Source organism: Vidua macroura, chromosome 27 (genome assembly GCF_024509145.1).
Source record: "Vidua macroura isolate BioBank_ID:100142 chromosome 27, ASM2450914v1, whole genome shotgun sequence".
In the NCBI taxonomy this organism is placed as follows: Eukaryota; Metazoa; Chordata; class Aves; order Passeriformes; family Viduidae; genus Vidua; species Vidua macroura.
The window spans coordinates 6,309,481-6,324,695 of NC_071597.1; the positions used below are offsets into that span (position 1 = coordinate 6,309,481).

The 15,215-nt window shown below is 53.3% G+C and overlaps 1 pseudogene; it reads left to right on the top strand.

Moving 5' to 3' along the window:
• The first annotated feature begins 10,768 nt into the window (after window positions 1-10,768).
• Window positions 10,769-11,845, top strand: LOC128819696 (zinc finger protein 239-like; annotated as a pseudogene).
• Window positions 11,846-15,215: the final 3,370 nt, after the last annotated feature.

The following is a 15,215-nucleotide window of genomic DNA, read 5'->3' on the forward strand; positions in this document are numbered from 1 at the left end:
GTCAACAAGGATGTTCCCTGGTTTGATGTCCCTGGGCTGCGGGAGGAGCACGATGCCGTCAGTGGAGCTGATGTCGTGCCGGTTGTCGGGAACCCGTCACCCAGCGCGGGGTGCTCTGCGCCCTGCGCTGGCCCCACGCCTGCTCTCCCTTGAGGCGTCCTCACGGCTTCCACCCTGCCGGGCCTCGGCTCATCCCCGCCCGGCATGCCCCAGCTTCTCCCGCTGGCCCCGCTCACTCACCAGCTCGCCCCAGTGCAGCACGCGGTTCTTGGCACCCTTTTGATGGCCACCTGCAAGCCAAGAGCAGCGGCGGGCTGAGCTCGCCGCCCGCCCTGCCCAGCCCCATCCTCCTCCTCCTCCTCCTCCTCCTCCTCCTCCGCCCCCTCCTCCTGCGCCTGCCACCGGCCCCGCCACTCACCGGGCGCCGTCACTCACGCGTGGCCGCGAAGACGCTGCCGAAGCCGCCGCGGCCCGGCAGGGAACCCAGCCGGTACTGCTCCTTCAGGCCCTGCTGCGCCTTCCCTGCCGGCAGGACGCGGCTGTCAGCGCTTGGCCCGGGGCCAGGAGCAGCCCCCGAGCGCCCCTCAAGCGCCCCGGGCCGGCCATCCCCAGGCGTTCGCTCCTGGCAACGGGACAGCGGCGGCTCGGGGCCGGCGGCTGCGGGAAGCCGCAGCAAAAGCTGCCAGGACAGAGAGCTCTGGCTGGCCTTGGCCTTTGGTGGTCACCTCTCATCTCAAGGAAGCCCTGAGGAAAGTATTTTAACAGGTTTGAATACTGGAACATCAATGAGTCTCTCATCCTCTGAAAAACTCAGATGCTCTTCTGATCAGGTGTGTCAGGATTTTTTCTCATTGTGTGTTCTGCATGAAATACTATTGTCAGCTAAAAAAGATTATTCTTCTCACTCTAGCATTGTTATCTGACACAAAACATCTCGTCTACATATGGATCCAAGTCACCTGTAGAAGACAATGAAGAATGCAGCAGGAATGATTGGTCTCTGCTCCCACCTGTCACATCTCCTCTGGAGCTGGAGGTGCAGCCCCAGCACTTGGCAGGGCTCAAGGGCTCACCAGCTCAGCTCCCACACAGAGAACTTGCGGACCCTGGGCTGCTCTTCTTGGCCCCTGCACACTCAGCCAGGCTGAGATGGACACTGCTGGTTTCTGTGCCAGGCTCTCTGAGCCAGCCCAGCTCCCTGCAAGCTCTGCCAGCTGCCCTGAGCTCTGTGCAGCACCAAGGGCCTCTCCCCAGCACAGCCCAGCCGGCTCTGGCCCCACAGCTCTGCTCAGGCCAGGCTGCTCTGGCCACTGGCCCCATGGCCTCAGCCCCTGGCAAGGGCACAGCAGCAGCTGCAGCTCAGCCAGGACTCAGCCCCACCATGGGGGAAGGGGCCTGGCCAAGGGAAAGGAGGCTCCCTGGGTGCCCTGCTCCCCTCAGGCTGAGGTGCTGAGAGCTCTGCAGCCCCTGCTGCCATCCCATCTGCCCAGGCCAGCACAAGAGTCCTGGCCTTGGGGCCCTCCAGAGCTGCTCCTGCTCCAGGCCCAGGGCTCATCCCAAAGCTGGGGCAGCCACAAAGCTGTGCCCATTTCTGGTCATTCCTGCTCTGATGGGGATGGATCCTCAGCCCCTTGGAGGTTGGTGATGAATTTTAATTAATTGTCCTGAGGCCTCTCCTTTCTTGAGCTCTTCTGTTGAGAAATTCAGCGACAAAGGCTCATTAACATTTGTTCAAAACATCCAAACAAGACAAGCCCATGGGAATAATTCAAGTCTTCAATACTTCTGTGGTCAATTAGACAGATTTCAGAAGTGTATTCAAAGTGAATCTACTATATTGAAAGCAATGAAGAGAGAATTGTTTTGTCCTGTTTAGTTTTCTTTTCCTGTTTATGGATTGATATCAGCAATCCCCAGTTGATATTGATTCTCAGCACCTCCTAATGCAGTCTGAACAGATATGAAATTCAAGACCCTTCATGGCTGACAATCAATCACACTTTGTCCCTACCCCCACCCCACCATTTCCCTCATCCAAGCCCTGGCACTCAGAGCAGCTGAGGAATGGAGTCATATCCAGGGGTGTCCCCAGGGCTCAGGACTGGGGCCAGGTCAGTGAAATCTCTTTATTGCTGATCTGGCCGAGGCCATCGAGGGCACCCTCAGGCAGTTCCCAGGTGAGCCCAAGCTGGGTGGCAGTGTGGCTGTGCTGGAGGGCAGGAAGCTCTGCAGAGGGATCTGGACAGGCTGGAGCCATGGGCCCAGGACAATTGAATGAGGTTCATCAAGGCCAAGGGCCGGGTCCTGCCCTGGGCTCACAAGCAGCCCAAATCCCTGGCCGTGCCCTGCCCCTGATCCCCACAGCCTGTCCTGTTTCCTCCATCCCTGCATTGCCAGGCACTTTCTGGGACAAGGCAGCTCTGCTCTGGGCATAGAGGGAGGTGCAAGTGCCACCACTGCAGTGGGAGCCAGAACTCATCAGGTTTGTGTCCTTTGGGGGTCAGGAACTGGTGGCACTCAGAGTCACAGGAAGTTTCTCTTCATTGCCAACATAAAATATGTAAACGTGATAGAATTTAAGAAACATTGAAACTCTTCCCGCAGCAATGGGAGACATCCCAGCAACATCTGACATGTCCAGCATTCACAAGGGATTTTTGTAGAAAACCAATTTTATACAAAGATGATTTTGTGATAGATATAGAAACAGTTAATTTGTTGTATCATGATGCTCTGCGTGAAGTGGGGATAAATCAGCCTGAACCATGCCTGGTCTGCAAAGCTGTCAGTGGTGGATGGAGAAGGGGGTCAGACTGCTTTTGGGGTTGAGGAAATGCTGAAAGGCCAATAAAAATATTTCAAATTTTTTTGGACTATGACCACAATATTTCTAGGTCTGAAAAGACCTAGGAAGGACACAAAAATCTCCCAAGGTGGGATTGGAGGCCTCAAGCACATGACCCAGAGAGACTGAGGGCGCTGGGCTCAGTGGTGTGAAGACTGAGAACAGAACAAGAGAAGCCTGAGAGGACTTGGAGGGTGGTTTCAGAGATGGTAGAGCTCTTCTTCATTATATTAAACAACCTGAGAAAAAAATGATGCCACACAGATCACCTGGGGAGGTCCAGACTGGACGTAAAGACAAAGGAATTTCACTCCCAGGGCAGGGCTGTGGTGCAACACATCCCCCAGAAGGAGCTGGGAGCAGCCCAAGGCTTTGTGTGGCCAGGCAGAGGCAGGCAGGAGGCAGAGCTGTCAGCAAAGGAAGGGGCCAGCCAGGTGGGGCGGCCGGGGGATGAGGACAGCCTGCAGGGACAGAGGCGCAGGGCAGGGACACCGTAGGACAGCCTGGGCTGCAGAGGGCACAGGCATGTGCAGCAGCTGCAAGGCCCTGACAGAGCCAACCTGTGCAGCACTTTGGCCGTGGCTGCTGGCCCTGGGTCCAGGAGGGGACAAGTGACCCTTGCAGGCCTGGGGCCTCATTGCCTCCTTGTCCCTGCTCAGCAGCCTGGCAGGGGCCGCCCCATGGTCCTGCCCTTGGCATTGCACAGCCCCACATGCCAGTGCCCATCCCAGGAAGAGCCCTGAGGAAGGAGGGAGGGACAGGATCTGCATTGCCAGGGGCTGGGGCTCAGCCTTGGCCCTTTGCATTCCTGAAACACATCCAGGTTTGCTCAGCACCAGAGAGCTGAGCAAAGAGACACCTTTGCCTTGCTTGTCCCCAGCTGTCATCACTGCCTCCAGTGTTCTGCTCTAATTGGAACCTGGGGACACTTTCTCAGTTGTGTCCCTCACAGGGACACACTCTTCAAAGTAAAAGAAACTGCAGTGTTTCAATCTCACTTGGAGTTCTTGAGAAGTTCTTTGAGCACACTCTGAGGGACTGGGTCTGATGCAAACAGCACCAAAGCCCCAGAGGGTCATTAAAGTCCTGGTGCTGTGTCTGTGCTGCTGATCTGGGCCGGGCTCATGGCCCAGAGGCAGCTCCTGGCAAGGGCAGCGCTGCAGAGAGACAGCTCAGGCCAGGAGCAGCTCCTGTGCACAGCCCAGCAGGGCTGGGGCACTGCCAGGGCATGCCAGGGACACAAGCAGGGCACAGACAGAGCTCAGAGGGGCTCAGCACTGGCAGGGGCTGTGCGATGTCCCAGAGGGGGCTGTGTCACAGCAGCACCTCTGTGGCTGTGTCCCAGAGGCACAGAGCAGCTGTGATGTCAGAGAGGGGCTGTGTGACAGCCCAGAGTGGGTTGTGTGAGGTCACAGATTAGGCTATGACATCACAGGGTTTTTTGTGTGAGGTCATTGAGCAGCTATGGCATGATAGAGGGGACTGTGTGACATCACAGAGCAGGCTGTGACATCATGGCATGGCTATATGACATCATAGAGCGGGCTGTGAGGTCAAAGTGTGTGCTGTGACATTACAGAGTGGCAGTATGACATCTCAGAGAGGTTTTTGTGACATCACAGAGTGGACTGTGACATCATAGAATAGGGAAGGAGGCCATAGAGCAGATTCTGCCATCATGGAGGGTGGTTCTGTGACATCAGAGAGTGGGTTGTGACATCACCGGGTGGCTGTGTAACTTCATAGAGCAGGCTGTGACATCACAGAACAGACTGTGACATCTCAGGGTGACTTTGTGGCATCAGTCTTCGGTGACATCACAGCACAACTCTGACATCAGAGAGTGACATCTCAGAGTTCACTCTGTGACATCAAAAGGGTGCTGTGTGACATCCCAAAGTGGGTTGTAACATCAAAGGTGGCTGTGTGACACCACAGGGGCTGTGTGACATCACAGGGGCTGTGTGAGGTCACTGGGGAGGTCACTCCACCCCAGCCCCCCTCACAGTTCCCCCAGAGAAGTCCAACGCTGCTCATGCACAGCGGGGTCCCCTGTCCCCCCGGGTCCCCCTGGCCCTGGCGCCGCAGCCTCCCCCAGAGGATGTTCCACGAGATCGACCCCAGAGCCTGACACGGGGACGGGGGCTGGGGCCGTGGGGGGTGGGACAGGGGGACAGGGACCCCCCGGCAGCGTCCCTGTGTCCCCCAGGGCCAGAGCCTGGGCCAGGGCTCCTTCACCCTGTTACCAACGAGGGCTTGAGAGCGCTGAAAAAATCCCCTGGCAAGGGATCAGCAAAAACCATTTAATTTAATATTAAGATTAGTTTTAATATTAAGTGACAGCACGGCCAAGTTCCTTGGCAAGAGTCGCTCTGCTCCTGACTGGATACTTCAGGCACTCCAAGGAAACAAAGCAATAACAAAACCAAACAAAATCCAGGCAATCAAACCAGAAATTATCAGAGAACTGGCCCTGTGTGTGTGTGACACAAGGACAGTGAGGGCAAGGATAAAAAGAATACAGCCTAAAAGCTTAACAGAGCTCAAACTTGACAGGACTTAACTCATACCTTAACCTTAACTTCTACTTTAACTTCACAATTTAGCAAAAGAACAGCACTTTACAGCATTTTACCTAACTAATAACCTATGACTTTGCAATTTAACAGAGGAATAACATTTAACAGTGTTTAACTCATCTTATAACTTATATTAAACATAACAACTTAGCAAAAGAACAACTCTTAGCAGCATTTAACTTCACTTTCACCTTGTGATTTGACCTTACTTACAGGCCTGACTGGCTCAGCTACCCAAGGCCCTCAGACCCCTCAGAGAGCAGCATTTCTGCCACATTTCCCGAGCACAGGCACTCCTGTGTGCACACAGGCACAAGGAGTCAGTGCAAGGCACCTGTGAGAAATTCCCCTGAGGGCAGGGAAATGCTCCCTGCGGGTGCTTTGGCATCTCCCCAGCGGGGGAAGGGTTGAGCCTGGAGGAGTGGGGGGATCAGCCCAGGCTCCCTCGTTGTTGGGGATCCCCCGAGTGCAGCAAACGGGAGAGTTCCCGGCTTGGAGAGGCCCCACTCAGAGGGAGTCGCTGGCCCAGGAGAGCTGCAAGGGGCTCCTTTTGGAGTGCTGTTTGTAGGGCCCCAAGAGAGGGGCTTCAGTCCCAGCAATGTTTCATCCTGGCCGCACTTGGCATCAATAGCTTTCTTTGGCAGGGTGAGAACAGGGATGTTGTGCCACCGAGGGAACAAAAACAGTTCCCAGGGCTGCTCCTAAAGCAAGCAGGAGCTGGTTGGGCAGCAGCAGTGCCTGGAGCAAACAGTGTTTGTGATGAGCTCCAGAGGAGCTGAGCCCAGGGGCTGTTGGCCAAGGCCGAGGCCCAGCGAGCATTTCTCAGCTGGCAGGGCAGCCTGAGAAGGTGGAGGCGGGGGGAATAATTCACAACCTCAGTGTGCTCCCAGTCGCTCCCAGTATTTCCATGTCCGTGCTCCAAGTGCTGCTCCCAGCCCTGATCCGTGGGGATGGGAATGTCCCTTGCCGGGGCAGGGTCCCACCTGAGCCAGGTGTGCAGGGCAGGACCTTGCTGTGAAAAATGCATATTATATGGCTCTATGCAGATATTTACTCTATGTATTATGCTGAAAGTTATGCTGTATTAACATTCTAATAATGTAGTAAATGTAGTTTTGTAATCAAAATTAAGCATTAGTAGTTAAAATAGAAACTATGTGTGTGAGATATTCTTTTTATTAGAAAAGAAGAAGATAATCAAGGAATTCTTCACACAGAGATAACAATTACAGAAACCCCTAAATTTTCCAGAGAAGAGGAATTTATGGTTTTCCTTATCAACAGAAACGAAGTTCTTCAAGCCTGACTTAGACTCGAAGGCGCCTGGGGATTAACAGAAACTTTTTGACAAGTACCATATGAATTTCTTGTTTTAAATAAAATATATGCATAATCATGAAGTGTTTTGTATATGCAACAGGCTATTGCTTTTAAGGTTAATCCTTTGTTCACAAGGCATGCTTGTCGTGGCTTAAGTGCCCGAGAGCATCCGGACGTCCGTAATTCTTTGCTTTTCATTGTCTTGTAATTGTCCTAACTCTAAATTTTGATTACTCTAATTGTATTACTATTTTTATAACCATTTTATTATTATTAAACTTTAAAAATTTTAAAAACCAAGTGATTGGCGTTTTTCACATTGCCCTGACCCCCAGCACTGTCCCAGCTGCAGGATCTGCTTCCCACCGGCCTCTTCCTCCTGCGGCCCCGAGCCCAGCTTGGTGCTGAACAAAGGGGCTGGGCCGGGGTCATCCCCCGGCGGGGGCTGCACACCCCCTCTGCCCCCTCCCCAAATTCCCTCCTGGGGGAGCAGGAGCTGGGGCAGGAGCCCTGTGGGGAGGGACAAGGGGGTGACAATGGGATGGGAGGGGGTCACACATGCTCTGGGGGGGGACACACACAGCCCTGGGGACCCCCCCATATCTTCTGCAGGGCCAGGAGGTTGAGCCCAAATATGGACCCCTGGCAGTATCTTGGGGGGTGGGGTCTGGTGGCAGCTTTGGGGGTCTGGGGGAGTCACAACCACCCAAAAACGCCCTCCCAGCCCCACAGCCACTCCCGGACTCCTCAAATTACCCCACAGCTCCCAGCCAGGACTCCCCCAACTACTCCCTGCAAGATAAATGACCCCAAGAACCACCAAAACCCCTTTGCATCTCCCCCAAGACCTACCCAAATCCTCTGCAAGCCATGCAGCCCTGTCAGGGACCCAAACCTCCCTCACAGACCCTGCCAAGCCCCCTCCCAGCACCACAAATGCCCTCAGAAGCCCTTTGCAGTCCCCCCAGGAGCCCCTAAACTCCCACCTCCCGTGGCACTGACCAGGAGACGTTGGTGGACAGGAACATTTACAGCCAGGATCAGCTCGGGCACTTCAGCAGCCATTTGGGCACTTTGGGGGAACATCCCAAATGGGGAGACCCAGGCCAGGGACTGGGACAGACAATTAGAATTCTTGGAGAACAGGTGGGCTCAGGTGGACACGTTTTGCCAGCACACCTATGAGATTGTGGACATGTCCCCTGCTTTTGATAGCCTCAGAACACCCAAATTCTCCCAAATATTCCAGTGAACCAACCCCAAATTCACCCCCAAATCCTAGTAAATGGTGCAGCTTTAGATCTATTTGCTTAATTTCTTTATTTCCACCCCAGTTTTGGTTGTTTAGACAGGGTGACGAAAGAAATTATTTAGATGGAGAAGACCTCCAAGATCATGCAGCACTGCTTGATGCCACCAGAAGAAACAACTGGACAGAGCAGGTGAGATTTTTTGGGGTATTAAGTCAACAAATCACTTCTTCCCAATGAATTTCCAGTTTAGATCTGAGTCCTGATGGACTCTGGAACCCCATTAGTCCTAGTACAGAGAACAGTCCTTGTACAGAGAACTCTCCGGTCACTTTGTTCAACTCTTGCAGACTCAGCTTTGGATTTTTTTCCTCTTTGTTTCAAAGTTCAAGGGGCCTCTCTTATTTCTTCAGCTTGGAAATTCACATTCTTTCTTCTCAGCTGAGGCAGATTTTACAAGTGCAGCAGAACTAGCAGACTAAACAGCATATTTTACCTATGCTAGCAAGCTACTAATGATTCAAAGCAGCACATTTCACCTAAATACAAATGGATTCTACCCTGTTAAATGTATCCTGTAAAATACCCTGTTTCAACCCCCGAGGACCCCCTGGGCTGAGAGAGACAGAGACTCCCATGAGCACTCTCCTGGCACAGGGTGAGACGGAGGGAGACCCCCGCAGGAATTCCCTGGAGTGAAAACGATGGAGACCCCATGGGGAATGGCCTGGGGTGACAGGGGCAGGGACAACCTCCCCAAGCCCCTCCCAAGCATCCCCCAGGGCGAGAGGCACAGAGACCCCTCGAGCATCCCCAGGGCACTGGACAAAATAAACTCGGCAGAAATCAAACTTGAGCCTACATAATGTGCCTTGAGGAATATTTGCTCTTCCCACAAGTCACTTGTGATGGAAACGCAGACAAATCCCAAACATGAACAAACCGACAACAGAAGCAATTCTGTAGCAATTCCAAATTTCATCGGTTCCTGCACAGCTCCAGCTCAGCTGCTGGCAGATTCCGATAAAAGAATAGTGGAAATTTGGCCCAATACAGATTATAAAAGGGAAGGGAAAGCTTAGTGTATCTGTCAAAAAGGTGACAGGGACAAAGAAAATAATGATTCTCACATTTGGCAAAGCCCCCAAGCCTGTGAATTTGGGAGTTATTTGGGAATTTAGCTACTTGAGCTGGGCTTCTTGTAGGACTTGAGTAGCCTTGCTTTCCTCACATTGTGATGAATGATCCTTGTCAGTCTTGCTGATATCATTTGCTCCCTTTCCTCCAGTGATTTGAACAAACTTTTCAAGGAAGGACAACAAAATATTTTCTTTGCACTGGCCAGCCACAACAGCCATTTTCCTCATAAGTTCTCCCATAAGTCGCTCAGGGGAAGCTGCGTCCAAGTTTCCAAGAGTTCCTCCAGAAAGAACCAGAACCTCCTCAGAGGAGGGAACCATGCTGTTGTCAAAGGCACTTGGTGTCAGACAACAGTGCCCTGAACTCACTGTGCCAAAAGAATATCACAATCTGACGCTGTTGAGCAGGATGGGAACAGAGAACTCCAGATCAGAAGGCTAAGAAAATGAACTCATTCCTTTATTTCAAATGCACCCATCTATATATAGAGAACATCGAACAGACTAATTTCATTGGTCTTAGAGTAAAAACACTTCACAGCATTGGTGTGCAGTGAATGACGCACAGAGGCAGAACACATCTATAAACAATGTGAATAACAAGGTAGATTAGAGAATTATTTACATTCTCTCCCCACCTGCTTCCCAGGCTGTCGCCTGGTTAGAAAACCTTTCTCTCTGACTGAGCTGAGAATACCCACAACAATCTGGTTAATAAAATTGTTAGAGAGATGCCTCTGCCCCAGTTAAGGTGCTAAGGAGACTGAATCCAAAGTGGATTTTATTGAACAGTAAATATGAGGTAGAGAGAGAGATGGAAAGAAGGAGAAACGGGGGGAGAGCAAGGGAGTGACAGGGACAGAGACCTCCCCTGGGGCAGGGCAAGTGTGACATTGTCCCCTGTGTGTGTGGCCTTCCCAGGGTGGGGATTTTACACCAGAGCCAGTTTGGGTAGGGGGGGTGGTGTTCACCCCTCCACCCTGAGCAGAGATTGCCTCACTGCTTCAGGTGACAATGTAAGATGTAACCAAAAGTATGTTTTCAGTCACCATCTTCATAAACTGTTATAAACAAGTGGGGCAGTGTTCTTTATCTCTTCCATGACTCAGCCCTGATAACGCCCTCCAGGGGCCATCTTCTGTTAATGGGCCATTGAGTGTCACTGCAGGACCGATAAAATTACATCATCCCATTGTGGGATGCTCCGCCCAGGGGGAGGAACCAAGCATTCCTACCTGGATATAATCTCACCCTTGCAACACCAGGAGTACCTTGCCTACTGGATTCCCAGAGGACAAGAGCTCCATAACCATCACTGGACCTTCAGAGGAAGACCAGACCCTTTTGCAGGATCACTGCTTTGACAGAATCACGTTCATCACTCCAACAGGATTGCAGCCACCATTTCATCAGATGGCTGCCACCACCCTGACCAGTGGTGTGTCAGGTTATATCCTGACTCTCTCCGTGTCAGCCAGGGTTTCTGTATCATTGCTTTGATTTTAATTTCTTATTAAATTGTAATTCTGGCTTAGCCTCTCCCCCTGGTTTGCCCTCAAACCAGTACAAAACTCAACGTGCTTATCCCTTGTTTTCCTCACAAAACAGAATTTCCCATCCTCAAACATTGGCTGGATGGAGGAGAAGGTTGCGAGGAAGAGAAAGGTGCCCTGGGACAACCAGGCAGGTGAGGAGGAAGTCAGTGCCCCTTTCCCCCTCTCTCCTGCTCCATCTCCCAGCCCAGCACGGCCCCCGTCTGCAGGACAGCCCCGCTGCTGACACCGTCCTATCGGGAATGCACTGGGGGGATCTCCTTTCCCTTCCCTCTGGCACAGAGGCAAATCCCATCCTCTCCTTGTCCTTCCTCCCCCAGATCAGGAGCTGAGGATGGAGACCAGGGAGGACAAATCCCCACAGCAGAACCTCGTGGCAGAGGCTGTTTTGAGCGGCTCCATGGTGCAGGAATCCAACAGGAAGGAAAAGCCACGGAGATTCCACAGGAGGAGGGGCTGCAAAGCCAGCCCAGGGTGCTCTGGGGAGGAAAGACCCACCCTGTGCCAGGAAGGTGGGTAGAGCTTCAGCCAGAGCTCGGAGCTGGTGGTCCATGAGCAGCTTCATGATGGGGAGAAGCCCTACAAATGCCTGGAGTGTGGGAAGAGCTTCAGGCAGAGCTCCCACCTGATCTGCCACCAGATGATCCACACCGGGGAATGGCACTACGAGTGTGGGGAGCGTGGGAAGGGCTTCAGCTTCAGATCCAACCTCATCATCCACCAACGCATCCATACTGGGGAGAGGCCCTACGAGTGTCCTGAGTGTCAGAAGAGGTTTCACACCAGCTCACATCTCCTCTGCCACCAGCGGAGTCACACAGAGGAGAGGCCATTCCACTGCCCTGACTGCGGGAAGAGCTTTAAGCGCAACTCCCACCTCGTCAGGCACCGGCACATCCACACCGGGGAGAGGCCTTACGAGTGCCCCACATGTGGGAAGAGGTTTCAGACCAGCTCCAATCTCCTCCTGCATGAGCGGATTCACACGGATGAGAGGCCCTTCCGCTGCCCTGACTGCCGGAAGGGCTTCAAGCACAACTCCACACTTGTCAGGCACCGGCGCATCCACACCGGGGAGAGGCCCTGCGAGTGTCCCTAGTGTGGGAAGAACTTCCCCCAGAGCTTGAACTTGACCAGAAAGCAATGGAGTCACCGGTAAGGGAAGCCCTGCAAATGCCTCAACTCCAGGAAGACCTTCATGCACCGCTCCAGCTTCATCCCCCACTGGAGAACCCACACCGGGAAGAGCCCTGGTGACCCATGTTCCCTGTGATCCATGCTGGGAAGACACCTGTACCTTCTCCTGCCCCTGCCAATGGCATTATGTGGGAGTGAAGAACATGGAGGTCTGGCCAGGGCCCTGTCATGACATTCACTCCCAACTCAGGTCATTGCCAGGGGCAGGAAAGGGACTCCCTCTCTCTGTCCCTGAGGAGAAGGGTGTCCTTTCCAGGCAGGAGGAAATATGTGGCTGGGACGGGACGGTTGGTGGTGATGTAGTTTTCCCTATAAATAGTTTTTCTTATCCCTTCTGTTATCAATATGGTTTCTGTTCCTGTTTGTTCCTTGTCTCGCTGATATTCCCAGTAAATTGTTCTTATCCCAGTGTTGCCTCCCGCGGAGAAGGCAGGCGACCTGGTTTCAAGACACAGCACGGCGACCCGGCCTCGCCCGGTCACTCGGGCCACAGACATGCACAGACACCAATGTGGTGGATGGTCAAATGGCGTTTATTATCTCATCTCGTGAGGTTAAATAGTCAAGGGGGTCTTACTACGTCAAAGGGGGACGGTGGGTCCGGCTAGGGTTAGTAAGGAGTGGAAAACTACTGAAGTTAGGAGGGGCTGCATGCTTCAGGGGTGATTGATTACTTATTACAGGATGAGGGGGGAAGGGTCTTGCTTTCCGTCACATCCCGAAATTTTCCGTTCGCCTGTCCCTATCTACCACATCCCAGCCCAGGATCTTTGCCTTCTGTGCTTTCCATGGGAGGTGGGAGGGCAGTGAGCGGCAGCACGGTTTTGGTGGGAGCAGGAAATTGGGGAATCCCATTCCTGAACCCCGGCCTGTGGAAACCAAGCATCCCAGCTGGTGCCAGCCTTGGTGGCCACGGCAACAGCCTTGGGAGCGGGTCCCTGGCTGGGGCTGTGGGAACCTCTTCACTCTGGTGCCCAGGGACAGGAGTGGAGGGAGAGTCTGCAGCTGAGTCGGGGCAGGCTCGGGTTGGATCTCAGGAAAAGGTTTTTGCCCAGAGGCTGCTGGGGCACTGCCCAGGCTGCCCAGGGAAGGGTCACAGCTCCAGGGCTCTCTGAGCTCCAGCAGCGTTTGGACAGCGCTGCCAGGCCCAGGCTGGCATTGTTGGGGTGTCCTGTGCAGGGCCAGCAGTTGGCCTCGAGGATCCTGATGGGGCCCTCCCAGCTCAGCCAATTCTGTGTCTCTGGGATCCCATGACCCTGGGGATGGGACTGCCAATGGTTTCCATGGCAATGGGCTGTGGCTCCAGGCCTGAGCTGGTGTCCATGGCAACCATACCTGGCATGGGGTCTCCATGGAGCTACCCAGGGACTGACCATAGCAACAGGGGATGGTGATGGTTGCTATGGAAACACACCGTAGCAACAGGGGATGGTCATGGTTGCCATGGAAACTGACCATAGCAACAGGGGCCAGTGATGGTTGCCATGGAAACTGACCACAGCAATAGGGGTTGGAAATGATGGTTGCCATGGAAACTGACCATAGAAACAGGGGATGGTGATGATGGTTGCCATGGAAAGTTACTACAGCAACATGTGGTGATTATGGTTGCCATGGAAACTGACCATAGCAACAGGGGCTGGTGATGGGTGCCATGGAAACTGAACATAGCAACAGGGGCTGGTGATGGTTGCCATGGAAACTGACCATAGCAACAGGGACTGGTGATGGTTGCCACGGAAACTGTCCATAGCAACAGGGACTGGTGATGGTTGCCACGAAAACTGATCATTGCAACAGGGGCTGGTGATGGTTGCCATGGAAACTGACCATAGCAATGGGTCCTGGTGATGGTTGCCACGAAAACTGATCATTGCAACAGGGGCTGGTGATGGTTGCCGTGGAAACTGACCATAGCAATGGGTCCTGATGATGGTTGCCACGAAAACTGATCATTGCAACAGGGGCTGGTGATGGTTGCCACGGAAACTGATCATAGCAACAGGGACTGGTGATGGTTGTCATGGAAACTGACCACAGCAACATGGGGTGATGATGGTTGTCATGGAAACTGACCGTAGCAACAGGGGCTGGTGATGGTTGCCATGGAAACTGACCATAGCAATGGATCCTGGTGATGGTTGCCGTGGAAACTGACCACAGCAACATGGGGTGATGATGGTTGCCATGGAAACTGACCATAGCAACAGGGACTGGTGACGGTTGCCACGGAAACTGATCATAGCAACAGGGACTGGTGATGGTTGCCATGGAAACTGACCACAGCAACATGGGGTGATGATGGTTGTCATGGAAACTGACCATAGCAACACGGGTTGGTGATGGTTGCCATGGAAACTGACCATAGCAATGGGTCCTGGTGATGGTTGCCGTGGAAACTGACCATAGCAACAGGGACTGGTGATGGTTGCCATGGATACTGACCATAGCAGTGGGTCCTGGTGATGTTTGCTTGCTAAGGATCAGATTTGTCACAGGCCCTCAGAGGGGTTCCATGGGGATTTTCCAATAGTCTCCAGGCTGTTCAGGAGCTGGAATGTCACAGGCAGAGACAGGGGCTCCATGGAGACCTCCCAGGAGTTTCTGGGGATGGTCAAGAGCCGTGTGGTCAGAGGCAGTCACAGCCATTCCATGGTGACATCCCAGGGCACCTTGGGCTTCTCAGGCACCGATCTGTCACAGGCACTCACGGGGGCTCCACGGTGACATCCCAGGAGTCCCCAGGCTGCCAAAGAGCCAGGATGGCACAGGCAATCACAGGGGTTCCTGTCATGGGCAGAGTGGGAGCTTCAGGCAAAAGCTTTATTTCTTTATTGGAGAAACTCCTGCTGAGTCATGAGGTGGAAAATGACACCCAGCAGCCACCATGTAGCCTCAAACCACTGCAGGACCCGAGAGAGGAGACTGGGAGTGACTGGATCCAATCCCGGCCCCACAATTTGTCAAAGGTGTAAAAGATTGGACAGGTGGAATAGGACCTTAACGCAATTTGTCCCACAGGATTAACGATGGAATACCAGAAATATTTATATAAATACAGCTCTGATTGATTCTGATCATGATTAGACAGAAGGATCTTAACCAGAGTTATTTACTCCACAGTCCAGAAGCTGTAACAATTATTCTAATATAGTGCTCTGGGAACCAATTTTGAAGGCAACAGGGCCTTGCTGAAGTTCTTTGAGCCCAGTGCAGGCAGAGCCTCCTGCTCCAGCAGGAACTGCCTTTCCTGTGCCAGGAGCAGGGCAGGTCCCGCTGCAGGAAAAGCCCCAGGCCAGCCCCAGCCCAGGGAAGGCCTCGGGCACAAGGGC